This window comes from Arvicanthis niloticus, chromosome 14, assembly GCF_011762505.2.
Source record: "Arvicanthis niloticus isolate mArvNil1 chromosome 14, mArvNil1.pat.X, whole genome shotgun sequence".
Classification (NCBI taxonomy): domain Eukaryota; kingdom Metazoa; phylum Chordata; class Mammalia; order Rodentia; family Muridae; genus Arvicanthis; species Arvicanthis niloticus.
In genome coordinates this window covers 14,702,111-14,728,801 of record NC_047671.1, presented here as the reverse complement: position 1 = coordinate 14,728,801, position 26,691 = coordinate 14,702,111, and the positions used below count along the sequence as shown (strand labels likewise).

Here is a 26,691-nt window from a genome sequence, read left to right as displayed (position 1 = left end):
AACCTGTTTAACAAGCACCTGGAATTCCTCCCAGACCTTAAGTCTCAGTCAATGAACATTCCCTGAAAAACCCCTTCCTGCTTTCCAAGGTTTAGGTAGCCCTTGTTCACCCCAAACAAAATATAAGCACAGAAGCCCCCACCCACCCACCAAGTACTCACAGATGAACCAAGATCCCGCTCAATCACTGGTTCTGGGCTTCTCTTCATCCTTTCCTGCCCAGTGTGCAGAGCGTCTGGACGCTCCAAGTGAGAGTGGATTTGGAACCGCACACACAGTTCTGCTAATGTGTGGTACTAGAACAGTCAAATTCCTCTAAAAAATGAAACAGAAAACAAAATGGTGATTCCATGAGCAGTGGGGAGTGGGAAGTAGGCAGCCATCCTCCAGTGGCTGCAGAGTCTGACTGACAGTAAAAGGATTCAGAGATGGGCAGAGTAACCACTACATAGTAATACAGATGTTATTCAATTTTAAGTTATTTTAGCCAGGCATGGGTGTTTTGCCTGTATGTATGTCTGTGCACCATGTCCATGCCTGGTACTCACAGAGGCCAGAAACTGGAGTTATAGATGGTTGTGAAACAACCATGTGGGTGCTGGGAACTGAACCCAGGCCTTCTGGACAAACAGATAATGCTGTTAACTGCTGAGTATATCTCTAGGCCAGTGTGAATGTTTTTTAATGCAACTGACTTTCATACTTGAACATGGTAAGATCATATATATTAATATATTATGTTGTATTGTATTATATTCCAAACTGCCATAGTGCTTTTCCAAGATATCTCTTCCTGATGCTAGGCCCAAGGGACTTCCCTTTTTTAACTGCAAAGACCTTGAGAGCAAGCAGGAAGTTAGAATGTGTCAGAGGCTGGAAGCATTGCACACTGCCTTAACTCTTGACGCTGTGGGGTCGGCACCCTGCTTTGTCTCTGACTGAATCATGGCCCCTCAATCATGAGTTTCATGAGCAGTACCTAACACCTAGCCTGGTATTTGGTACATACCATGATTGGAAAATAATTTTTAAAAAGAAAACAATGAAACCCAAAAGCTTGTCGCTTGATTAGCACTTGAGCAGCAAGTCTCTGGGTCCTTTTACACAGAGAGGTGGCAGAGCAGGGAGTCAGTAAACATCTGTCCTGTTCCTCTCTCCACATGGGACCCGATCAGGGCTACTCTTTTCAGTTCATTCCGATGCCACAACCCTACCTGCTGAACGTCTGGATCCCTAGCCTGGGAAATCTTGGTCTTCAACAAGAGCTATGAGGCAGCAAACTCTCCAAAGAGGAGATCTGACCATTAAATAAAAATAGGACTTTGGAGTGGGGAGGTCTGGTTTTAATGAGGGTTCATTCACAAGAAGACAACCAGCCCTGCTGGGTGGGGAAGGGGGTAGCAAGCATTAGACACCTAGAGTCTTGTTTTATAGCTACTTAGGAGAAAACTGAGGCAGGGTGGGTGATAGATATCACACACACTTGGGAGGCTGAGGCAGGAGGAGCTGCCAGCCTAGGACACAGTAGGTCACTGTCCAGGAGAAGGAAAAGAAAGAGAAGTTGGAGGGGGAGGGGAGAGAGAAGGGAATGGAAAGAATACTTTGGGTTCACATCTTCCTGCTGATAAAAGGGAAAAGAGTTTTCCCACGTAGCTTTCTGGAAACCTCTAGAACCCGGCAGGACAGAACTGTGCTCAGCTCTGTTCTCACTCTGAACTCACTGCACACAGCAAGTTCACAGAACCAGCTTTGGAGAGATTGTGGAAAACATTTCTATGCTTTTAAAGTTAGTAATCCAGAGCCTAGAGAGATGGCTCAGTGGTTTAGAGCACTGGCTGCTCTACCAGAGGACCTGGGTTCAATACCCAGCACCTACATGACAACTCACAACTGTCGGTAACTCTTGTTCCAGGGGATCTGATACCATCATATAAACGTGTGCGGCGAAAACACCAATGGACATAAAATACTTTAAAGTCAGTAATCCAAGAAAAAAACGTAGTGGCACTGTTTTGTTGTTGTTGTTGTAAATGCCTTCTGGGTACAATCAACATAACAAATAACATGTTTTAATGTGTACAATTTAGTAATTCGGTATGTTGTAGTGTATGTGTACACCTGTAAAACCATGCCAGTGTACATGCTCCGTGGTCAAAGCATTCAGCAGTGCCCAGCACCCCTAAAGCTTCCTATTGTTCTTCACACTCTTTCCCTCTTCCCCAAGCCCAGCTCCAGGTGGCCCCATGCACTAACCTTTTTGTTTGTCTGTTGGTCACTATAGGCTACCTTGTATTTCCAGAACTTTATGTAAATAGAATTACATGGTACATAATAATAAGCATATGCTTATTCTGAGCTGGTGTCTTAGTTAGGGTTTTACTGCTCTGAACAGACACCATGACCAAGGCAACTCTTATGAGGACAACATTTCATTGGGACTGACTTACAGGTTCAGAGGTCCAGTCTAGTATCAAGGTGGGAACATGGCAGCATCCAGGCAGGCATGGTACAGGAGGAGCTGAGAGTTCCACATCTTCATCTGAAGGCTGCTAGCAGAATACTGGCTTCTAGGCAGCTAAGATGAGGGTCTTAAAGCCTACACCCACAATGACCCAACTACTTCAACAAGGCCACACCTCCTAATAGTGACAGCTGGCTTCTCTCATCTCAGCGGCATAGCTGTGAGGGTCACCCATGTGTCCCTCATGTGTCAATAGTTCACCCAGTCCTTTTACTGTTGAGTATTATTACACACACACACACACACACACACACACACACACACCACAACTTGTTAATCCACTCACCTGCCGATGGACATTGGGTTGCTTCCAGTTTGGGACTATTACCAAAAGGGCTACAGTCATTTACACACTAGTGTTTATTGGCATGTTTTCATTTCCCCAGGATAAATACCTCCAAGTATTTATGCTGGGTTACAGTCATAGTTTAATTTGGAGTAGGGTGTGTGTGTGTCTGTGTGTCTGTGTGTCTGTGTGTGTTTTCCCCAAAGGAGCTTTAGGGTTTCTGCTTAGACCCAGGAAGAAGTGTGGGTTCAACATTCCAATTCCCCTTTCAAACACTGCGGCAGCTTCCAGCATAGGCTCACAGAATTGCTTCCTCTGCCAGCCTTTCTTCAAAGAAAGGTTTCCACGAGAGGGAGGGTTATAGGAATGGAACTGTCCTTCCAAATTTCCACATGTCCCGACACCCCATTATTTAGAGACAAAGAAAACCAAGGTTACCTCAAGCTCCTGTTTAAGGTTAATGACCCAGCTGCTGGGCCTGCACTTGCCTAGGCTACCATCCTGGGCCTGACTATGGACACTTCGGGCTCACTGGCTCCACCTTCTGGGAGAATGGAAGCAGAAGGCAATATAATAAATCCTGGTGTCCAACAGAATCATATCCCAAAGCGCTCTTAAGCACCCAGGAAGCTTGGACACAGCAGTTGGTTGAGACTGAGCGATTGGGAGTGGGTGGGGATGTTGCTTGGGGGTTTCACAGATGCAGCTCTGGTGTCCATGGTATCACATGGAGGCCTTCCTCCAGCACAGGTTTGAGCCAGATTTTATTAGAAGGTAAGGGGTTGCCACAGTTTTTCACTGTCCAAGGAAAAAGGGGCAGAAGGGCTCTCTGTGCATTTTTGCCTTGCCTTCTCCAAGGGAAATGAAGGACTTTCCCCCTGGCTGCATCTGCTGTCTAGACCTCGTGGACATAGAATCCTGTGGTAGTTAACATTGGCTTGTTCAACTCAAGACAAGTTATATATGTTGCAGCTTCCAGACTTGACCTTCAGAGCACCCCCTACCTTGACCCTGGCATTACTTGTCCTAACCCTGTGCAAGCACAGGCATCAGGATGTTCTCACTATTGCCATGAGCTCAAAGTTGAAAATACAAGATTTCAGAAGCCCCTAAATTCACCCTGTTAACGAAATCCCTAAGCAATTCCTCGGCCTTCTGCCAGGACTCTGGGGCAATGCTGGTTGCATATCTCTAGCGAGCATCAACAGTTTCATGAGGACCCCAGGAAAAAAGCTTCCACTTCTCAGAAACTCTCTCAGGAGAACCTCAGTCAGCCTTCTTCTGAGTAGATGTAAGAGTCAGCTGCCCCCGTAGCTGGAGAGATGGCTCGGCAGCTATGAGCACTGGCTGCTCCTCCAGAGGACCTATGTTCAGTTCCCATAACCCACATGACTTATAACTCCAGTTCCAGAGCTCTGCCACCCTCTTCTGCCTCCATGGGCAATGTGTGTACATGGTGCATGTACATACATGCAAGCAAAAACACTTGTGCACATAAAACAAAATTAAATAAACCCAACAAAACAAATAAATGAACAAAAGCCCCAAAGCCCCAGGCTGTCACTCTGGTTCTCAACATTGTAGAAACTGAGTTATGGCCTTTCTGAGAAACCATGTCCCAAGGGGCCACAACACTTTTTTTTTTTCTGAAGTCCAATGACACAGACTTCCAAGTATTATTATAATGCTTTCAGCACCATTCATGATTCATTCTGTCTCCCATGAACAAGGTCTCAGCTCACCACATGACAGACACAAAGACACAGAGAGGCAAAACTCTCTGAGAGGAGAGGACCTGTTCCAATGTCCCTCGTTAGGGCACCTGGTCTGTAGGATGGCGTTTAGATTCTGCTACTGCAGAAGGTAACCTCTGAATCACCTCAACATTCTTCTGGCATGTCTGGGTCTCTTCTTCCCAGGAAATGTGAAAAACAACGTAGGGACTTTTCACTCAGTGTCTTACGAGACGAAGACAAAGGCTGGCAGAGATTTCTGTTACTGTTGTCATTCCAGAAGAACTGGAAACAGTCAGTCTGCTGCCACGCGGGTTTGCTGGTCATAGGACTATCCCCACCTCGACCTCTAGACAGGGGTAGGCTATGGATTCCCCACCCCCTACCCCTGAGACAGGGGCAGGTTATTGGTCTAAGACTGACTCAGCTGTGTGTATCCCTGGATCCCTCAAACTTGTGATCCTCTTGCCTCCTGTGATCTAAATTGTAATCCCAAAGGGCTGGGGTTACAGTAAGTGCCCCCATACCTCACTGGCCCATGGCACTCTCAAGACTGAGAGTTCTACCTGCATGTTTTATAAAGTGATTATAACTCAATTCCTCTGCCTCCCCTCACCTCAAGTCCCACTAGAGGAACATAGAATGAGGAAGGTGGTGGCTCACACTGGCTAGCAAACCCATCATCAATGAGTCCTTCCAATCATGATTCGGCTGGAATTCCATTGCATTGCATTTTGACTTGCATTTATGGAGTACTTACTCAGTTCCAGATAGATGCTGGGACCTTCCAAGAGATAAAACACAGATATGCCCTGACCCCACTTCAAGGGCTCTGCAGATGAGGGGGGAGGGGACTCAGATCACACAGAGCATTGCAAGCTCAGCTTGATCTTGGGAGCAATGAGGGACAGCAGGAAGGTTCATACAGGAAACATTTGGTTTGGAGTCCCAGAGGATTGTGAAAACAGCCCTCAGGAGCTGCTTCGGTGAAGCAAGACCAAGCAAAGTTAAGTATAAATAGAAATGCAAGCAACTAGACTCAAGAGCCAAGAGATTAGCATCAGTACTTTTAACTGGGGAACTCAGACAACATTTTGGAGAAGGTGCCACTTAAGTTGGCTTTGATGGGCATGAGAATTCAGCTATACCATGGGGAGAAGGGAGGCTTCAAGATCCAGACTAGAAACGCTAGCTGTGGGAACAAGTGGCCCAGCAAACAGGCCCATGAGGTGAAGTAGCAAGCGAACCAGATGGCTTGTTAAGTGGCACGTTAGGAATCCGTCGTCTTTTTTGTAAGGTGAACCTTGTTTATGTCACCCAGAGAGACCTGTTGCAAGCACACAGGTCACATGAGGGCATTGTCCACATGGGAGGCTCCAGACTGATGCTCACCCCTCTCTACACCAGGGCCTCACCTAGACTATCTCTGAGAAGACCGGAACACCCGGGGCCTGAAGCTGCATGCTTCTCCACACCTGTACCTATTACTCAGGAAGACCAGGCTAGAGAGTACAAGACCAGAGCCTGGTGATAATGAATTGATTAAATAAATAAATACGCGAATAAGGAATGGATTAATTGAAAAAAATTATTTGAATACATAATATTGAAAACTTCAAGGGTAAAGTCACAAAATAAACATGTGAGTTTCTCTCTCGATCTGTCTCTTTCTGTCTGTCTGTGTGTGTGTGTGTGTGTGTGTGTACACATGTAGGCATCCATCCTTAAAGAAAGTAAGCAGGGTGCAGAGTAAGCAGAGACTTCAAGGTTTTACCCAGCACTTCTTCCTCCAACACTGCTTTTCCTACAGGACACCCCTCTGCTGCTAGGTCCCCACAGGGCCAAGCCCTGGATGCTCCAGCATTAGGAAACCCCTGAGCTATATTTCCAGACCTGCAGGCTCTGCCTTGCCCCTCTGAGGGAGCCACAGAAAGTGTTCTTGACACTGGTACTCTTCCTAAGTTCCACTTTCTGCCAAGGCTTGGGGGGAGGGGGGACTTGCCAGCTAATTCCTCAGTCTACCCCCAGCCATGCCAGGGCCATCCCATCTCCCTTGGCTCCTCAGTTTCTCCAGCTCATTCCTCCAGAGCAGGCTGAGAACAGACAACCATATTGTCTTTTCCTATAGGTCTCTCCTAATCTCACACCTCACATCCAAGTAGGGGAGACATCCTTGTCCCCATGCAGTCTTTTTGCATCCTCTGGCTCAGGACCTCATCTGTAAATAGAACTCCTAACCATCTGTGTCACAGTAATACAAGGACCAAATGACAACATACTGAGAAAAGTGGTTACCAATTCAATCTTCAAGCCAGCTGTGTTGCTAGGCAGTGGTGGGACACGCCTTTAATCCCAGCATTTGGGAGGCAGAGGCAGGCAGATTTCTGAGTTCGAGGCCAGCCTGGTCTACAGAGTGAGTTCCAGGACAGCCAGAGCTATACAGAGAAACCCTGTCTCGAAAATACAAAACAAACAAAACAATCCAGTTGTGGTGACTTGGGTAACAATGACCTTCATAGGCTCACTTAAGGTGAGTACTTGGTCTCCATTTGGTGGACCCATTTGGGAAGGATTAGGAGGTGTGGCCTTGTTGGGAAAGGTGTGTCACTGAGATGGGCTTCCAGGTTTCAAAAGATTCTCACCATTTCCAGTGTGCCTCTTTGCTTCCTGTTTGTGGTTTGGGATGTGACCTCTCAGTTGCTGCTCCAGCCAACACATCTGCTACTTGCCACTACATTGCCCCTCTCCATGACAGACTCTCAACCCTCTGAAACTGTAAGTCCAATTACAGACTTTTCTTTATAAGTTGCCTAGGTCATGGTGTTTCATCACAGCAATAGAAAAGTAACTAAGACCTAGGTGAGCAAAAGCATTGCTCCACCCCTTTTTTTCTTTAATGAATTCAACTCTGACTCCTAGTGTTGACTCTGATGCCCATGCTTAGAAAGAATAATGCCACCACCTCAACAAAAAAACACACATTTTTATGATGTGTCATTATGGCCATAAGAAAGCCCAGGGTGTAGGCAGGCAGCTAGATTGAGACCTAAGGAGCACTGAGAGATGGAGCACTCAGAGAGCACTCAGGGAGCACTCACAGTGGCTTATATGGAGGCTGCATACAGTAAGGACTCAGCTAGTCTTCTCTGAAGACTCCAAGGTGAAGGAGAATACAAGGAAAGTATCCCCCATGATTCAAGCTGGAGGGAAAGAAATAGCAACCATTGTGGGAATGTTACGATTCAAATGTGAACCATCTCCCACGGGCTCACACTTTCAGTGCTTTTTCCCATCCAGAGACACTATTTTGGAAAGTCGTCAAACTTTTAGGAGGTGTGGGCATGGCTAGTAGCACATCATTAATGTCAGCCTTTGAAGGTTATATTTAACCCCTGGCTCTGGTCCCAGTCTCTGCTTCCTGGTTTCCTGCTATGTAAAAACTGAACCCACACAGTCCCCCTGCCATGAACTCTGTCATGCTTTTCCCACCATGGTAAGCAGATAAGACTCTCCGAAACCATGAGCAAAACTAAGTCTCCCAGTCCTTAAGTTGTTCTGTCAGGTACTCCGTCTCTTTGGCTCAAAAGCAACTAATATAGAGACCGACACAAAATTCCATCCTCCCCAAGAGAACAAAACCGCTTCTCTGCAACAGAAAAAACAATACCGCAGGACACTGCTGAACGTTCTTTGGAGCTGGAGGAAGAGGGGAAGACTTCCGTGCCTGGAGGAAGGCAGGAATATGTCCCAGAGTCACATGGGAAGTTCTGACCCTGGCAGACAACAGAACATAGTGGAGTCATCAGACACAGGTACAGGGCTGATGTTGGAATTGCTTGCCACAGGGCTTGAAAAACTGAGGCCACTGGGTTAAAGGTGAAATGGGAAAGATGAATAGTATGGTAGACGAGCAAACAGGAAGTGAGAGAGTGGACAAGAAAGGAAGTCTATTTCGGGGTGCTCATGAGCAGGCTTGGCATGGTCAAGGAAAGAGCTAGTGAACTTTGGTAGGAGTTCCCCAATCTGTGACACAAATAGAAGAACAAAACATCCACAAGCTGAACACCTGTGCCAAACGTCACTCGCCAGTGTGAGTCCTGACGGCAAGAAACAAAGAGAAGAATGTACAAGAAACATTCGAATAAATAATGGCTAAGAATTTTCCAAAATTAGAGCAGACACCAAACTGTAGGTCACAACAGCTCACTGAAGCCAAGATGAACAGGAAAACTAAAAAAAGTACATGTCTGGGAATAGCATATGAAAACACTTAAAGTAGAAAAGGGGACATGGAGAAGGCAAACAGAGAGATTTTTTTTAAAGCCACATCATGTATGAAGGAACAAAGAAAAACCGTAGCAGAACTCTTGCTAGAAGTCAAACTGTGCACATCAAAAAAAATAAATGACAGAGTGTGCTGTGGTAAATATGAATCAGGGGTTTCTACCTGCAGTGGTTTGAATATGCTTGGTCCAGGGAGTGCCACTATTAGGAAGTGTGGCCTTTTGGTGTAGGTGTGGCCTTGTTGAAGGAAGTGTGTAACTGTCGGGTGGGCTTGGCTTCCTTTGGATGAAAATGTAGAACTCTTAGCCTGCCTGGATGCTGCTATGCTTCCTGCCTTGATGATAATGGGCTGAGCCTCAGAACCTGTAAGCCAGCCCCCATTAAATGTTCTTTATAAAACTCGCCTTGATCATGGTGTCTGTTCACAGCAATAGAAACCCTAAGCCCCATGATAAATCATTTAGTTCCCAATAAAAACCATAAAACCTTTATATTTATAGTAAGCTTTAAAAGCACTGGAGTTGGGTAGATATCAAGCCTCTATGCTATTGTGTCTACTTCCCTGTCCTATGACCCTGAGACGTAACTTGTCATGTTCTGACTGGGCTGCTCCTACTCCAAGAGGCCGGTCCTCATGGCCATGTTCTCATGATCCACCTACCCCATGGCATCTTCTCTCTTCACCTCTTTCTCTGCTCTCCAGACCCTAAGCCTGCCGACCAAAACTCTGCCTACCTCTTTTCTGCCCAGCCATAAGGTGTAGGTATCTTTATTTAACCAATAGTTTTAAATTAAGGGGCAAGGTTACATAGCATCAGTTGGTGTATGTGAGGGTCTCCTCATTCCTGAGAATCTCCTCTTTGGGGGCAACCAGATCTTGGGGGCCAGTATTTACCATTATAATACACAGCAACAGACCAGACCTCAACTGGAGTGAGTGACAGTTTCAAAAGCTGTTGGAAGATGTGAAAATTGCTGAAGATATGTTGGCTCACCCAACAGTTAAATCTGTTCCTCACTGTGGGTCTACATAAGGATTGAAAAAGATAATTGACTTCACAAAGTTGTCTTCTAACTTCTGAGTGTGTGCCATGGTACACACACACACATATATACACATTGACGCACATAGACACAAGTATACATACACACTGACACACACAGACAGGCATACACACACACACACACACACACACACACACACTAAGTCCAAAGCTCTATATGCAGTGAAAAAAAAAATTTCCAATAGTAAAATAGAACAAAAAATTCTTTGGGTGAACAGAAGCAGAGAGACCACACTGTCAGCAGCTCTGAGTAGAAAGAAAGTTTAGAGGATTTTCCAGACACAGAGATGTGATACCAAATTGAACATCTTAACTACACAAAGAAATACAGAGTAATGGTAATAGAATAACAATGATAACATAAAATTCTTTTTTTAGAGATTAATTGTTTTTATTTTATGGTTTTGCCTACGTGTGTGTGTGTGTGTGTGTGTGTGTGTGTGTGTGCGCGCGTGTGTGTGTGCGCGTGTGTGTGGCACCTGCAGGTGTGAGAAGTCAGAGCTCCCGGGACTGGAGTTACAGGTGGTTGTGATCTGTCATGCAGGTGCTGGGAACTGAACCTGGGTCCTCTGCAAGAGCTGGCAAGTGCTCTTAACAGCTGGGCTGTCTTCAGGCCCATGAGCTTTAAAAAATAAAAGCAAAAAATGTAAAATACTGATACTCTAAAATATAAATTTCCAAGGGAAGACAGACTATATTCTGTTTACAGTATGCATTTTAGCAGAAGGTACAACAATAATAGCAGGAAGGGTGGGGGAAGAAATTGGAAACATTCTTGTAAGGACCTTACACTACAATGAGGTGGTGTCCGATTGCTTGGAGATATAGCTTGATTAGAGTTGTACATTGTGAATAATACAGCAGCCAAGGAAGCATTTTAAAGGCATAAGTACGTAAGTATTGGAGATAAAATGGAATCTTAAAAATTGTTGGATTAATCTGTGAGAAGGCAGATAGTGGAAGAGAAGCGGTAAGTGGAGGAGCTGGAGAGCTGGCTCAGCAGTGACGTAAGTCGGATGCTCTTGCAGAGGACCCGGGTTTGGTTCCCAGCACCGATGTGCAGCAGCTCACAGACGGCAGAGGCTCCAGCTCCAGGGAAACAGCGTCTCTAGCTCCTGTGGACACCGGCTCTGGCGCACACACCCACCTGCAGGAACACACGTGCATACCTTTTTCTTAAAGTCCTAACAATAGAACAAGGAGAACAAGTGACGAATGTTTGGCAAGATGGTAACTTTAAACCTAGTCGTATCAGCGACCATACTGTCCTGATTGTTATGTTTATTAAGAGAATGCCAAGGCCAGCAAGATGGCAGGAAGGGAAAAGCCTTCCTGTGTGAAGGTCTGATGACCTGAGATCGGTCGCTCGCACCCACAGTGGAGGGAGGGGACTGACCCTCAAAAGCTGCGCTCTGACTTCCACACATGTATCATGGCATACACACTCCCACACCAACACAGAAACACACACACACACACACACACACTCATACTACACACAATAGCAGTAAATAAAGAAAATTACACACTTGTTACCCTAGTGCTCATGGGGTGTAGGCTGGAGGCCAGCCTGGTCTATATATCAAGTTCTGGCCCAGCCAGAACTATATACAGTAAGACTCTACCTCAAAAGACAAGAAAAAAAAAAAGACGGATGTAGTTTAAAATATATACCATAAAACACAGACCAGAATCAAGCATAGTGGCTCACATTTGCAATCCCAGTTATCCCAGGGTTTCTGTCACTTTTCCATTGCTGTGACAAGACACCATGACCAAGGCAACTTAGAGGAAAGTAGCTTATTGGGGGCTTACAGTTTAGGAGGTGAATCCATGATCACCACGGTGGGAGTCAGGGCAGCAGTCAGGCAAGCCTGGCACTGGAACAAGAGCTGAGAGTTGATATCCTTATCCCATGTAGGAGGCAGAGAAAGCCAACTGAGGATGGCACAGGCTTTTGAAACCTCTACCCCCCAGTGACACTCCTCCTCCAACAAGATCACACCTCCTGATCCTTCTCAAACAGGTTCACCAACTGGGGCCCCAGCATTTAAGTATATGAGCCCATGAGTCATTCTTATTCCAACCATCACACTCAGGACTGAAGTCCCAGGCAGACATTTTAGTATAAACTCATAGACCAGGGCTCCACTCAGCCCTCATCTGAGAACACTTCTTGTAGTAAATGGTAATCAGTGGAGTACCACAAGTGGACGAGGGCAGAATGAGAGACTTGGGAACACTCGGCACTAAATGGGACGCCTTCATCAAAGCCCTCCCCTCAAGCCTCAGGGATCTATGCAGAAGAGGAGGCAGCAAGATTGTAAGAGTCAGAGGTGGTGAGTGACTTCATTGAAATGGTTTCTTCCAGACACAGTAGGACAGATGTGCATATGCACTCACAGAGACTGTGATAGCATGCAAAAGACCTGCACAGGTTCAAACTCAGGCAAATACCCAAGCACTGAGAAGTGGATGCAAAGCCCCACCCCTAACCAAGAAGCCACTTGCAGTTGATTCTGCTGGGAAAGGGAAAATCAGTGTGTTAGTCATGGTTTCTATTCCTGCACAAACATCATGACCAAGAAGCAAGTTGGGGAGGAAATGGTTTATTCAGCTTACACTTCCACATTGCTGTTCATCACCAAAGGAAGTCAGGACTGGAACTCACACAGGGCAGGAAGCAGAAGCTGATACAGAGGCCATAGAGGGATGTTACTTACTGGCTTGCTTCCCCTGGCTTGTTCAGTTTGCTCTCTTCTAGAACCCAGGACTACCAGCCCAGGGATGGCACCGCCCACAATGGGTCCTCCCACCCTTGATCACTAATTGAGAAAATGCCTTACAGATGGATCTCATGGAGGCATTTTCTCAACTGAAGCTCCTTTCTCTGTGATAACTCCAGTTTGTGTCAAGAACAAAACCAGCCAGTACAATCAGTTTTTACCAGTGGAGTGAGTGTCACTGGGTCTATCTGTTGGGAGCCGACTTTTAGCAGAAAGCGGCTATCAGCTTTGCAGCCATCTTGAGCCATATACCCTGACATGAGACTTGTATTACAATAGCCTACAACAGCTGAGCACACTCTGATAACATCTTGCTTTGGATACCCAGGACTTTCCTTGGGTGTGTGAGATTAAAGGTGTGTGAGATTAAAGGTGTGTGACTTAAGAGTGTGACCTAGAGATCAGATTTAGAGATAAGACCTAAGGGCATGATTAAAGGTGTGACTTAGAGGCATGGCTTAGAAGTGAGACATATAAAAGGCAGAGGCAGACAACAGAGAATCAGACAGAGATGAGAGATCAGAGAGAGAATCAGACAGATGAGAGAAGGAGTACAACTTGGAGTAGGAATTAGGCATTAGTTAGCAGGCACTTGGAAGAGAACTTGGAAGAAGTAACTTGGAACTTGGAGGCACTAGGGACTAGGAACTCCAGACTTGGGACTTGGACTAGGAAAAGAGACTGAAGAATAAATGGGATTGAATCACACTCTGCCTGGTCTCCATTCTTAGAGTCAGTCCTCACTCTCTCTCTTGCTGAACCCCAACCCACGAACCGGAGCGGCAGCTTGGGCCGGGATACAGTGGCCGCCCAAATGCGGGGCAGCCCGGGCCTCAACATTTTGCTCGGGTCTCGACATCTATCCACCACACTGCAGGGCAGTCCCCATTCCCAGAAGTCGTTGGCAACACCAAACAGGTGTAAGTGTGTAGGGGTGTGTGTGTGTTTGTGTGTGTGTTGGGGGGATCTTTTTGTTTAACTTTGTTTAGGTATTTTTTCTTACTGTTTTTTTTTGTTTTGTTTTAATTTTTGTTTTCAAATTTAATTTTAGTTTTTTTAGAGAGAGAAAAAGAGAAGACATGAAGATGTGTGGACAGGGAGATAAAGGAGGATCTGTGAGGAGTTGAGGGAGGGCAAAGAGTATGATCATAATATATTGTATAAAAATCTCAATAAAATAAAAAAAAAACAAAGTGGTTTATAATAAATGCACTATACCTACTCACCTATTTAAAGACATAAATAACAGACTGAACAAAAACAAGTAAACAACAACCAAAAACCTTGAAATTCAGTTACATGCTTTAGCCAAGACACCTGGGCTAGGCAAACCCATTCAAAAGAGTTGGAAAAAGAGAATCAAAAATAAGTGAACCTGTCTTCGCCAGTTAAGAGACACCATGAGCACAGTAACTCTTGTGAAGGAAAGCGTTTAACTGGGGCCAGCTTACAGTTTTAGAGGTTCGGTCCATTATCATCATGTCCTGTCGGGAAGCATGGCAGCGTGCAGGCTGACTGCTGTTAGCGTGGCAGCTCAGATCTACATCCGGATCAGCACGCTGCAAGAAGTGAAAAGCGCTGGGCTTGGCTTGAGCACTTGAAACCCCAAAGCCCTGCCTAGAGACACACTTCTGTTGCATGTAGTTTTCATGGCTACCGCCTTTGCTCCAGGACTCGCCACACTACCAGCCCCTCCCTGCTTCCCTTCTGCTCTACCCGCCTTTGCTCCGGGAGGTGACCATGCTACCAACTCCCACCCGAGACCCTTGAATCCGTGGATAAAACACACACACAGAGTTTGTTCTTCTACAATTTGCCTTCTTGGCACAATTACTGGGCACTGCTATCTCCCACCTGTGCCTGTATCAATTTCTTAACTCAGTCTCTTCCACCTGCCCTGCTGCATTTCACTCATTTCAAAGCAAGGTAAAAAAACTCCCATGCCTCTCTCCTGCCACCAGGGCCCAGGAAGTCCCGCCTCTGCCTTCTGCCCAACAATTGGCCCAAGGCTTTCTTTACTGACATACAAGAACCAATTGGGAAACAGGACAGGACTTTAGCATCTGAACCTCCCCTCACACCTCATCTTTTGAAACCCCAAAGCCCACTCTTAGAGACATACTTCCTTCAGCAAGGCCACACCCCCTAATCCTTCTAAAAAGTGCCACTCCCTAAGCAACTAAATACTTGAACTTTTGGGAGCCCTTTTTTTTTTTTTTTTTTTTTTTTAAAGATTTACTTATTTTATGTACACTGTAGCTGCCTTCAGACACACCAGAAGAGGGCATCAGATCCCATTACAGATGGTTGTGAGCCACCACCTGGTTGCTGGGGATTAAACTCAGGACCTCTGCAAGAGCAGTCAGTGCTCTTAACCTCTGAGACATTTCTCCAGCCCTTGAGAGCCCTTCTTACTCAAACCACCACATTCCACTCCCTGCCCCCCCCCCCAGGCTTATAGTCATGTCATAACACAGAAATGCATTCAGCCCAACTTCAAAAGTCCCCATAGTCTATAAGTCTCCACCAAGTTCAAAGTCTCTTCTGAGATTCATACAATCTCTTGATGGTAACCTCTGTAAATCAAAATAAAAATGTACATCACATATTTACTAACATACAATGGGAGTTTTACCTTTCCAAAGGGAGGAGACAGAACATAGTGAGGAAAAACTGGACCAAAGTGAGACTGAAAACCAGCAGGGCAAACTCCAAACTCTGCTTCTCTGTGTCTGATGTCAAAGTGCTCTCAGCTCTCCAGCTCCTTTCAACTTTGTTGAATGTCTCTCTCTTGGGCTGGTTCCACTCCCTCTTGGCATCTCTCCTTGGCAGGTATCCCATGACTCCAGCATCTCCAACACCCTGGAGTTGACAATAAAATCCAGGTTTCCCTTCACAGCTTCACACAGTGTCCTCTCTGGGCCTCTGTTGCAGGGACACCTTGTCACATGCCTGGCCTAAGCATAACCCCTTTCTAGTATCCTTGACCACACGCTGACGCTGCCAAGTTCTGCTGCTTGATGAATCTGACCCGTTAGTTCGATTCCATGTGCACCAGCCTTCTGTTGTTGGTACTACCTAAGGTCTTCTTTAGTCCCTTTCCATAAGTTGGAAGCTTAGCTGGGTGGGGTCTTGCCCTGAGGTGATTTCTAGATAATGTGGGTGGGTTAGAGACAGCTTTCTTTCTACCCGTCATGAACAGACTTTCCTCTTGACCATTGGTTATTGGTTCTGTCTTTCTTCCCATATGTGAATCTCATCCTGGAGTTGAGTCAGCTAGAACACATCAGTGTTGACAGGAAACAGAGCCAACGCCTGTTGGTAAATGGGCATCAAAGACAGCACCTTAATTGCTGAGACCATCCAGGCATGAACTTCTGTGGGGGATGGGCGTGGTTCTGATGCTTTGATCAGGAATCTATATTTTCTGACACTGAAGGTCCTCGCCCTCAATTGATTTTTAATCTATCAATAAAGATGCCAGTAGCTAGTGGCTAGGCAGAAAGAAAGAGGTGGGACTTCCAGGTGCCTGCAGACTAGTAGAGAGGAAGAGATGAAGAGACTTGGGGAAGAGAGATGGAACAGCCTTGGGCTACAGGGGACATCTTCCCAAATGCCACAGAAACAGAAAGTGGGCTGAAAGCATCTTGGGCAGCAAGACCAATAGGTTTCACAGATGGTAACCAGGCAACTCAGTTGAGAGAAGATCTAGAGGTGTTGAGCTAGGAGTGAAGGGAAGGGCACATTAACCATGAAAGGCTTAGAAGAACCCAGGCACAGAGCCAATAAGCCAGTTTTAAAATGAGTTAATGTGTGTGTGTGTGTCTTTCAGACTGTGCAAGCCATATGAAGCAAGCCAAAAAGTAGCACTCCTCCATGGCTTCTGAATTAGGTCCTGCCTCCAGGTTCCTTCCTGGTTTGAGTTCCTGTCCTAACTTCCGTCAGTGATGGAATAAGATGCGGTTTATTTGAACAAAGCCAAATAAACCCTTTCCTCCTGAATTTACCTTTGGTCATGATGTTTGATTACAGCAATAGTAACCCTAACTAAGACAGATGGAATCACTGACAAAGTGATGGATGGATAAATGGATGGATGGTGGGAGGTGGGCGGTGGATGGATGGTGGATGGATGGATAGATGGATGGTACATGGATCTGAGAGTGATTCCTATATAGTGTCTAATTCAGTGGTTCTCAGCCTGTGGGTTGTGACCATCAGAAAACACATATTTCCAATGGTCTTAAGAACTGAGACACCACTCAGTAGCAAATCATTACAGTTATGAAGTAGTAGCAAAAAATAATTTGTAGCCTGGGGTTCCTAAGACCAACTGAAATATGTATTTTCTGATGGTCGGAACCCACAGGTTGAGAACCTCTGGTCTTTTAGACCAGAACTTTGGGGCCTTAAATTCCTTCAGCAACTTTCATACCCTATCAGACATGGAGCCTTTAACCATCTCCATGGACCCTACAATGCCCGAACCTTCGTCTCTAGACTAGGATAGGAGCCAGAATCTCCCATATCATTCTGACAGCATTGTTCAAAAAGAGTATCTGTGCTTTGAGAGGGCTTCTGTGGAAGCCAAAATAACCCTTAATGCTACCAAGCACTTAAAAATGGAAAAATATTAAGGTGAGTTTTGAATTCTACAAGGAAGAAACAGTGACAGAGACAGAAAATGTGAGAAACAAGGACAAGTTCTAGAAGGATCAGGTCCTGGTGGTGGTGGTGAGGGATTGACACCTGGAAGGTTTTAGTTGGCTATTCACAGGCAGTCTTCTCAGGGTCTCACAGATACTGACAGGAACCACTAGCCAGCCTATTAGACAGCCACAAACATTTTACTATATTAGTTAATCCATACAGACAAACTCAGTCAGCTCCAGATGGCCAGATCCAAAAGACACAGGAGATGTTGCCGTTTTTAAGAGAGTGGCAATCCAAGCTTTCCAGCCTGGGACAACCTCAGAAAGTTGTCTTGGTGTGAATAGCGTACCTCCCTCTCTGCTTCTCTATTTCTTGCTCTTTTCTCTCCCTTGGTTTTTAATAAAACCCTTGACCAAGAAGGATCTAACAAACTCGTTAGTATTGAAGTGCATGTGATTTATATGAATGCTACCGTATCCAACAGCGATTAAGCTTTACAAAATATAAGAAACAAGCTTGGCTTTTTCCCTCCCTCCCTCCCTCCCTCCCTTCTTCCTTCCATTCCTTTGATTCTCTTTGGGTTTTTTTCTATTGAGATAGTGTCTCTCCGTGTACCCCAGACTACCTGAAACCTGTGATCCCCCACCTCCTGAGAGCTAAGATGACAGGGGCACACCAAGCAAAAGCCATGTTTCTAAGAGAACACTTCCCACAGGAGACCTACATTAGAAGTGTCCTTTTCCCTATGTCCCTGCAATCAGATGGTCACCAGCCTCCTAGCAAGAACAAAAGTAGCCAGAGTGAAAGGCATCTTGCCTTAGTGTCCAAGAGGCCCTAGGCCAGTTGTTCTCAACCTTCCTAACGCTGTGACCCTTAAACTTAGTTCCTCATGTTCTGGTGACCCCCACTATAAAATTACTGTTGTTGCTATTTTTTTTTTTTTGGTTTTTTGAGACAGGGTTTCTCTGTGTAGCCCGGGCTGTCCTGGAACTCACTCTGTAGACCAGGCTGGCCTAGAACTCAGAAATCCGCCTGCCTCTGACTCCCAAGTGCTGGGATTAAAGGCGTGCACCACTACCACCCGGCTGTTGCTACTTCATTACTGTAGCTTTTGCTACAGTTATGAATCATAATGAAAATATCTAATATGTGACCTCCCACAAGGGGTTGTGATCCACAGGTTGAGGACCACTGCCCTGAGCAGAACCTATGCCCACTGCCCTCAACACCTGGGGGTCCAGATTCCAGAGGAGCCATCCTTGTCCACGTTGTTAAACTTTCAAAAATGACAACAAACCTTTGACTTGCAGGGAGACTCTTGGCAGGACATGACAGGTTTTATCTCTGATCACAGCTAAATCTATTATTATTATTATTATTATTATTATTATTATTATTAAAACATATTCTGGAAAATGGCTTTCTGTCACTGAGCTGACGAAACCATGGCAACAAGAGGAATATTAGAGCATTTAAAAGCAAAAGATATATGCTGAAGTTCTCAATGGCCCAGATGATGAGCCCTGAGGCTGTCATTGACTCATGAAAACCTTCTCTCTCTCTCTCTCTCTCTCTCTCTCTCTCTTTCTCTTTGGTTTTTTTGAGACGGGGTTTCTCTGTATAGCTCTGGCTGTCCTGGAACTCACTCTGTAGACACTCTGGCACCACCACTGCCAGGCTCATGAAAACCTTCTAAGAAATGAATTAACTTGGAAGTATTTGGCATTTGAAAAGTATAAAAAAGCATGTGGCCAGGCAGTGGTGGTGCACACCTTTAATCCCAGCACTTGGGAGGCAGAGGCAGGCAGATTTCTGAGTTGGAGGCCAGCCTGGTCTACAGAGTGAGTTCCAGGACAGCCAGGGCTACTCAAAGAAACCCTGTCTCAAAACAACAACAACAACAACAACAAAAACAAAAACAATAAAAAAGCATGTGGTCTCTGTCCTCATAGCAGAATCCAGTCAACCGTTGGGCAGACAGTTTCTCATCCACGAGCTAAATGCCCTTGAAGAATCAAAGGATAACTCACTCCCTCTTCATATGGAATTGTAGTTCATTTCTTGCACAGTCCTCTGGATGGCATCCAGAATGTGCTTCTGACAGGCATGACTCCAACCTCCAAGACAGACCTCTGCTGGCAGCCTGGCTGAAAAAAGCCAACGGATACCACCTGGGAAGGAGATAGGGTGACCAGATGTGAGCTGGTCTCTAGACAGGAAATAGTTGGTAACCATTAAGTAAGTTACATTTTTTAAATTATGTTTGTTTATAAAGAAATGTACATATATAGCTATTTATTTATTTATTTAGTGTGAGCTGTATGTGTAAGCCAGTGGTACTTTTTTTTTAATTAATCATTTTATTTGTTTACATTTCAAATGTTATCACCCTTCCCAGTGTCCCCTCCCCATCCCCAAGTCAGTGGTTCTTAACCTGTATGTAAATCATGCTCCCTTTGTGGGGTCGAATGACCCTTTCACAGGGCTCACATACCAGATAGCTTACGTATCAAATATTTACAGTATGGTCCATGACAGTAGCAAAATTACAATTATGAAGTATCAACAAAAATAATGTTATTGGTTGGAGGTCACCACACCATAAGGAACTGCATTAAAGGGTTGCAGCATTAGTAGGAAGCTGAGAACCACTGGAATGACCAAATGCCACAGCTGGAGTGTGGAGATCAAAAGACAACTTTCAGGAGTTGGTTCTCTCCTTCTGCCCTGTGGATTCCAGGAATCCAACTCAAGAAGCCATCCAGGCTTGGCAGGGGCACCTTCAACCACTGAGGTGTCCCACTGGCCCTAAGTCTTCTTTTCCTTTTAGTTCTGTGTATGTATTTTGCCTGCATGTCTGTCTGTGTACCGATTGTATGCCTAGTGTTAATGGTTGTGAGCTACCATGTGGATTCTGAGAACCCAATTCCTATTCTCTGGAAAATCAGCTGGTACTCTCAGCCACAGAGATGGGAGAGGACAATCTCCTTGTCCAGACTGCTGGCATCAACCACCACCATCTCCTTGCTCAGCCACATACACATACACATACATGTGTGTATATATATGTATGTGTATGTATATATGTATACATATATACATATATACTTACAGTATATATGGTAAACAATATAAGCCCATGTCGAGGCAAATACTGTGGCCCAGTCACCTAACTAATGCTGATGATCACAGACCAACCACTGTGAATACTAACAGGAAATCTGAACCAGTCTCAGATTATCCACTTGGCAGATGGTCCATTCTGTGAGACAATCTCAATTGAGAGGCACATCAATGCATCTAGAAAAATCTGACCAAGTTGGTAGCCTAAGAACTGACTCTGCCGGCTGGCTCACAAAGGTTCCCCTTGCATGGACCTTGGAGAGTCTGACACAAGCTTACACAGCTGAGACATGGACAGTTGGCAAGACTGCAGCCAGTGTGGGACACTCTGCTATGCTTGACTTTGGATTTCAGGTGGTGATTCTTCTCTGGCCTCAGAGAATACAGCACTGAACTTTCAGTAAAGTTCAAGGCCAGCTGTAGGCAGCTCGGCCGTCCCTTCTCTTTCCATCTGGAGGCTCCTGGGTGGCAGTGCTTTCTCCTCAAAATTTAAGGAAGCAAGAAGGGCAGAGAGATGGTTGAGTTCATGAAAGGACACAGCCTTGCCTGATGCCATCCCAAACCTACCACTGAAGCTCTGGGAAGGCCTTATGCCCACTGAAGCTACTTTCCCAGTAAGGAGGTAACAAACTGGAGTTGATAGCATCCACATTTCATCCTGGCTCATGCAGAATTTCCGCTGTAACTCAATGCTCTGGGGCATCCCGGACACTCTGACACATTCAGGAATGCAGGTGAGACACACCACAAGTTCCCCCACTGACCTTGGGTACTAACCTTCTCTTCTTAGTAATGACATCTCTTACGTTAAATATGACCAGTCACAGGAAAACCTCAGGAAAAGACTCCCTAGAGTTCCCTAAGGGCTCTGAGAAATAGGAAGTAAAGAGGACTCTTCCCCTCCCCCACAGAAAAGCAAATACCAGAAGTGAAGAAATCCTAGCTCAACACTCAAATGCCTTCCATACCCAAAGGCCATGGTATCTCTGTGGAGAAGACTTTCAAGTCCTAGAAGATCTGCACGCCAGTCAGGGCCTACACTCATTGCATGGAAGAATGTGGTAAGGAATGCCTGTGGGCTTTACAGGGGGTTGTGCTTGATGCAGACAAGGACCTCCATACACTTGGAGTGGAGCAGTCATTAGTAAGTGTACAGCATCTGCAGTGACTGAGCAGACAGAAGGAGAGTTCCAGAAAATGTAACTCACTCTCCCCCTCCACTCCTACCCTGGAATCCACTTTCCATCATTCTCCTATGTAATTCTAACACTGACATTATTTCTTCCTTCCTCAGGTGAGGGGTGGCATGACACCTGTTTCCCTTCCCCTCTGTGCCTCTGGAGTCTTTGTAGTTCCCATTTCACCCACTAAATGTGCCTTTACACTGTCTGCCATGACTGCCCCTGACTGGGTATTCCTGTCCCTCAGTGTTATGCACTGCCTCATCTTCTGTCTTGTGGTTCAGCCTTCACTCCTTGGCTTTTGTTAAGAGAAGACTGGCCTTTGATGACCAACCTACCCAGCATCCTCTGCTGCTATCTGCAGCCAACCAATCCCAGCCTAGGCTGGTCCGACTCAGTGCCTTTCCCCTCTACTCAGGAGCCTTGGTGGTTGGCTACCTTTCCTGAGAAGTTTTAACAAACAGTACACATGCTTGGGAGAGCTAAAGGAAAGATTGAATTGGCATGTGTGGGGTTCACAGGGGGTGGACTTTTGGAAAAGGGTTGTTTCAAGTGGGTTTTCCCCGGGCGTTCACAAAGTCAGATCTCACTTCCTCTAGACCTCAAAGGTCTAGAAGAATGGAATTGCAGTTGTCCACCTGTCACTGATACTCTGAAGTCCATTCCTGTTACACCTTAGTTATCATAGCCCTGAGCACTGGCTGAGGTACTGACATTCCAACAGAAATTTAGGCTGTAAAAGACCATGCTGGGCCCACAGAACAGAGGCAAAGGGCTCTGAGGCAAGACAACAGGATCCTCTGGTGCCTCTGGCCCCTGTGGAGCAGTGGTGGAGGGCCCACGAAGTCCCTGTCACACTACAGTCAACCTGCTGGTAACTTCACTGTGACTTTATCGTAACAGGGCTGGGTTAGGCCATTTTGGTTCTGATTAGGATTTACTGGTCATAGAATGTGGGGATATGGTCTTTCTGTTTCTGCTCCTACTCGTTTGTCTGGGGCAGAGCTATAAAGTGAATAGTTTAGAAGCAGAGATGTATGTTTCACAGTCCTGGGGACTAGAAGTGCAACGTCACGGTATTAGTTGGGCTGAAGGAGAGAGAACCTCCCAGATGCTCTCAGGAGCCTCTAATATTTTGTGGGCAATCTTTGGACTCCCTTGGCCTGTAGGGGGTCACCGAATCTATGTCTTTAATCTTCACACCGTGTCCTCACTGGGCACGTATCTCTTCCCAGGTGTTTCCTATTCAGCTCAAATGTAGCTGGGGGGTGGGGGGATCAACTTGCCTAGCATGTGCACCCCCCCACACACACACATTTCCCTCTTTATAAAGACATAGGTTGCTACAAAGGTCAACGTTTCTACAGAAATTTAGAAAAGGATGGCAATAATGTTGCCATGTTCCCAGCCTTAAGGACAGCTGAAGTCTTTAAGGTCCCTGAAAATGGCTACAGTTTAAAAAAAAAAAAGTTGCTACGAAGGCCCGTCCTTTTCTAATGACTTCATCCTAATTTAATTGTAGAACTGTAGCTGCAATGAGACTTGTCTGTAAATAAGGTCACACTGTGTGTTCGGACTTTGACGTGTGATTTCTGGAAAGATACAACTGATACAATTTAACCCTTCACTGTGCGACTGACCGGGTCCTCTTTATGAGCTCATATTGTCTGAAGTGTGTGTAATGGGTGGAACTTGAATATACTATTTACAGCCCAGAATGGCAGGTAGTCTTTTTAGTTTGCTAATTGTTGTTAAGGTACTAGTGTCTGCAAGTCTGTGTTCTGTATGCATGCAGTGTCTGTGGAGACCAGAAGAGGGTGTCATATCTCCTTGAACTGGAGTTATAGACAATTGTGAGCTGCCATGTGGGTACTGGGGATCAAACTTGGGTCTTGTGGAAGAGCAGACAGCTCTTACCTGCTGAGCCATCTCTCGAGCCCCCTGATCGCACATATCAGCTAAGTGAGCCAGCCAGAGGACCCTCAGATTAAACATTATTCTGCGGATGTTGTGAGGATGTTTTGGAATGAGACTTCCATGAGACTCAGAACAACTGACCTCTCTCTGAGTGTGAGTGGTTATAGTCCCACACACAGAGAGCCCAAGCCACACAGAACAAGAGACCTCTTCCTGTTTCACTCTTTGAACTGGGTCACCTCACCTCATCCTCCCCTCTCCTGGGGTTGGAACTGACTTCCTAACACCCCAAGCTCTCCAGCTTTCAAATCATTCCAGATCACACTGTGGGCGCTGTGGGTCTTCAGTCTACAGATTACAAGTCAGGGACTTCTCAGCCGCCATATGCATGCAAGCCAAGTGTGTGTGTGTACTTCTATATTATGCTTGTACTTCATATATTATCTTTGGTCCTGTTTCTCTAGAACTCTAACTAATGTGCCTAGTTAGAAAAGGATGTTTCTGCAGAAAATATTCACTTCTCTAGAAAAAAGAAAATCTGGTTTTCCTACTTCCATGTATCAATAAAGTGACAGACAGTTTAAAGTGGAAGAGATGGTGTAAGCTACTTCGTGGCCCTAGGAAGCTCCGGATCCTTAGGCATGCTGCCCTAGGCTAGGCTCCCTTCCAGGAAATGACCCTCTTCCTGGTTGCTACTTGGCCTGCTGGCACTGACAGGTGGGATTTCTGGGCTCTGGATTGTCTTTGTCTCTCAGCTCTCTGAGATGGCTCACAGTGCTGTTCCTCATGGGGTCCTGGTCCCTGTAGTCCAGCCAGTAGCACAAAGAAGCAGGACTACCCCCTCCCTTCCCCACCTGAGCTGCTTTCTCAAGACTCAGAAATGAGAGTCTTCATAATCAGCTCTCACCCGAGCATCCTAGCTGAGGATTGTGGAGGAATGGAGTGTGTGTGTGTGTGTGTGTGTGTGTGTGTGTGTGTGTGTGTGTGTGTTGGGGGGGAGGGTGGTTGCAATACATCAGGAAAGATGCAGCACTCTGGATGAAACCTTAGGGACTCAGAGAAACTCACCAGGAGCTACATTAGGCAAATTCTTTGCTTGAGGGAACCAGATAGAAGTCCACCTCCCTGCTCCTGCTCTCTCACCTCCTCTTCTCCCCCTTCCTGCTCTCTCCTGCTCCCACTCTCCTTCCTCCTGTTCTCCCTCCTCTTTCTCCCCAGGTGAAGACCTTTGTTCCTGCTGTCTCCACTGCCTCATTTATCATGTGAACAAGTTTCAAGTTTCATTCAAAGCAGCCCAGAGAAAAGATGGGTACCTTCTTTAGTTGGGTTCTGCTCTCCTCCTCCCTCATGCAGGAGGGGGAAGAGAAAGAGGGGGGCAGAGCAGGAGGAGGGGAAAGCAGGAGGGGGAGAGCAGCCTCTGTTGGCTACCCTAAAAACAGCTAGGGAGGCAGCATTTCTGGTTCTCAAGAGTCCCTGAATTTGCTGATGCCTCCAGCAGGGAAGTGACTATGAAGGCCACTGAACCAGGGATTTTACAGAATCAAGAAGAAAACCAAACCTCATTTCTACACTCACCCGGAGGCACCACCATACAAACTTCAAAAGAAGACGTTAGAGCCACAAACAGCATGAAGAAAAACAGAAGTGGGAAAGAATTCAGAATGTTTACTCCCTATTTCTACTCTGGCTTTCTAGCCCCGTTGGATCACCGGCCTCTGTGGCCTTGTGTGAGCCGCAGCCACATCTCCAGCTTCTCCTCAGACTCCACAACGTGAACCGTCAGCCACAGCAACTCTTAGCCAGCAACTACTGTATCTGTAGCCATGTCACACAGCCCGTTAATGCCTTTCTGCCTCAATTTCTCATAGGAAAAACTTCATGAGGAAGACACGTTTTGACCCCAGTTTCAGAGGAGGAAATAGAGGCACAGAGAGCTGGGGTAACTTACCCAGGGACACATGGAAAGCTGAGACTTTCTGTTGGATGTCCACAGCTTGACTTCTCCTTGCCCAGGTCATACTTCTTAGAAAGTGGAGGGAGTGGTTAGATCTTTGATGAGGACTTTGGTAAGTCAGTAGAAATGGCTGGCTTTTTTTTTCCATGAGGAACACTGAGGTTTTATTACACAAGTGTGTAATAAAGTTTATTACACAAGTGTATAAGGTTTTATATACACAAGTGTGTATTACAGTTGTAATTGTGTATTGTACACAGTTGTAGGGTTCACTATGATGATTTCATATATGTACAGAATGTGTTTCGATTTCTGTTATCCTCTCTCCCCCTCTCACTAACTCCTTCCTCTTCCCAACTTCCCTTTTCTACTCTCTTGGTGTCCCCTCCCCCTCTGCCCCATCCAGTGAGTATCATTAAGAATGTTTACAGGAAGCTGGACCATGGTAACACACGCCTTTCATCCCAGCACTCAGGAGGCAGAGGCAAGTGGATCTCTGAGTTTGAGGCCAGCCTGGTCTACAGAGTGAGTTCCAGGACAGCCAGGGCTACACAGAGAAACTGTCTTGAAAAACAAAACAAAAAGAAAGGAAGAGATGTTTACAAGAACATAGGTGAAGGTCCATTTGCTGGAGCATCGGTATTTTACCCTAAGGATGTCAGTTCTCTTTCTACAAACCATCGACCAGCCTCGGAAATCCTCAGGGACTGGACATGAGTCCCTCCTCCTTCTCCAACGATGTGTTAGCAGGCCAAATCTTGTGTAAGTGACCACAAATGCTGTTATTTCATGAGTGTAGAGATCAAGTCATGCTTGGAGGTCAGTGGTCTACCCAGCATCCCCTGCCCCCTCCAGCTCCTACATTCACTTCGTCCTTTCTTCAGCGGCCTTCCCTCAGCCTTGGAGAAGGTAATACAGATGTCTCATTTCTGACTGGGCATTCAGTCACTTATTGATTTTCACTCTGACCAGTCACCAGTGTCTGCTGTCACTGCTGAACATCTTGCAAAGCATCATCTCTCACCAAAGCCAGGGGCAGCACTATGTGTGGGCGTAAACATAGCTATTTAAAGGGCTAGTTGATAGTCATCACATCATTTTACTTCATAAAACAATAGTAGCTTCCTCACTAGGGTCTGCATTCTCTCCAGCCATGGGCCTCTGAGGAGGTTCACAGTACCAACAGTGA

At 45.9% G+C, this 26,691-nt stretch overlaps 1 long non-coding RNA gene and 1 other non-coding gene across 3 annotated transcripts; one reads left to right on the top strand and one right to left on the bottom strand.

Moving 5' to 3' along the window:
- Nucleotides 1–10,321: 10,321 nt before the first annotated feature.
- On the bottom strand, nucleotides 10,322–25,656 carry LOC143434268 (uncharacterized). Of its 2 annotated transcripts, none has more exons than XR_013103616.1 (5): nucleotides 25,497–25,656; nucleotides 19,358–19,498; nucleotides 15,310–15,536; nucleotides 11,704–14,233; nucleotides 10,322–11,035 (listed from the first exon to the last, which is right to left on the bottom strand). It is a non-coding gene; the product is annotated as an uncharacterized LOC143434268 (long non-coding RNA). The 2 variants fall into 2 exon arrangements; XR_013103617.1 differs by having other exon boundaries at nucleotides 11,704–11,768; nucleotides 25,497–25,651.
- Nucleotides 22,962–23,087, top strand: LOC117720295 (small nucleolar RNA SNORA33). The gene has a single exon (XR_004608307.1). It is a non-coding gene; the product is annotated as a small nucleolar RNA SNORA33 (small nucleolar RNA).
- Nucleotides 25,657–26,691: the final 1,035 nt, after the last annotated feature.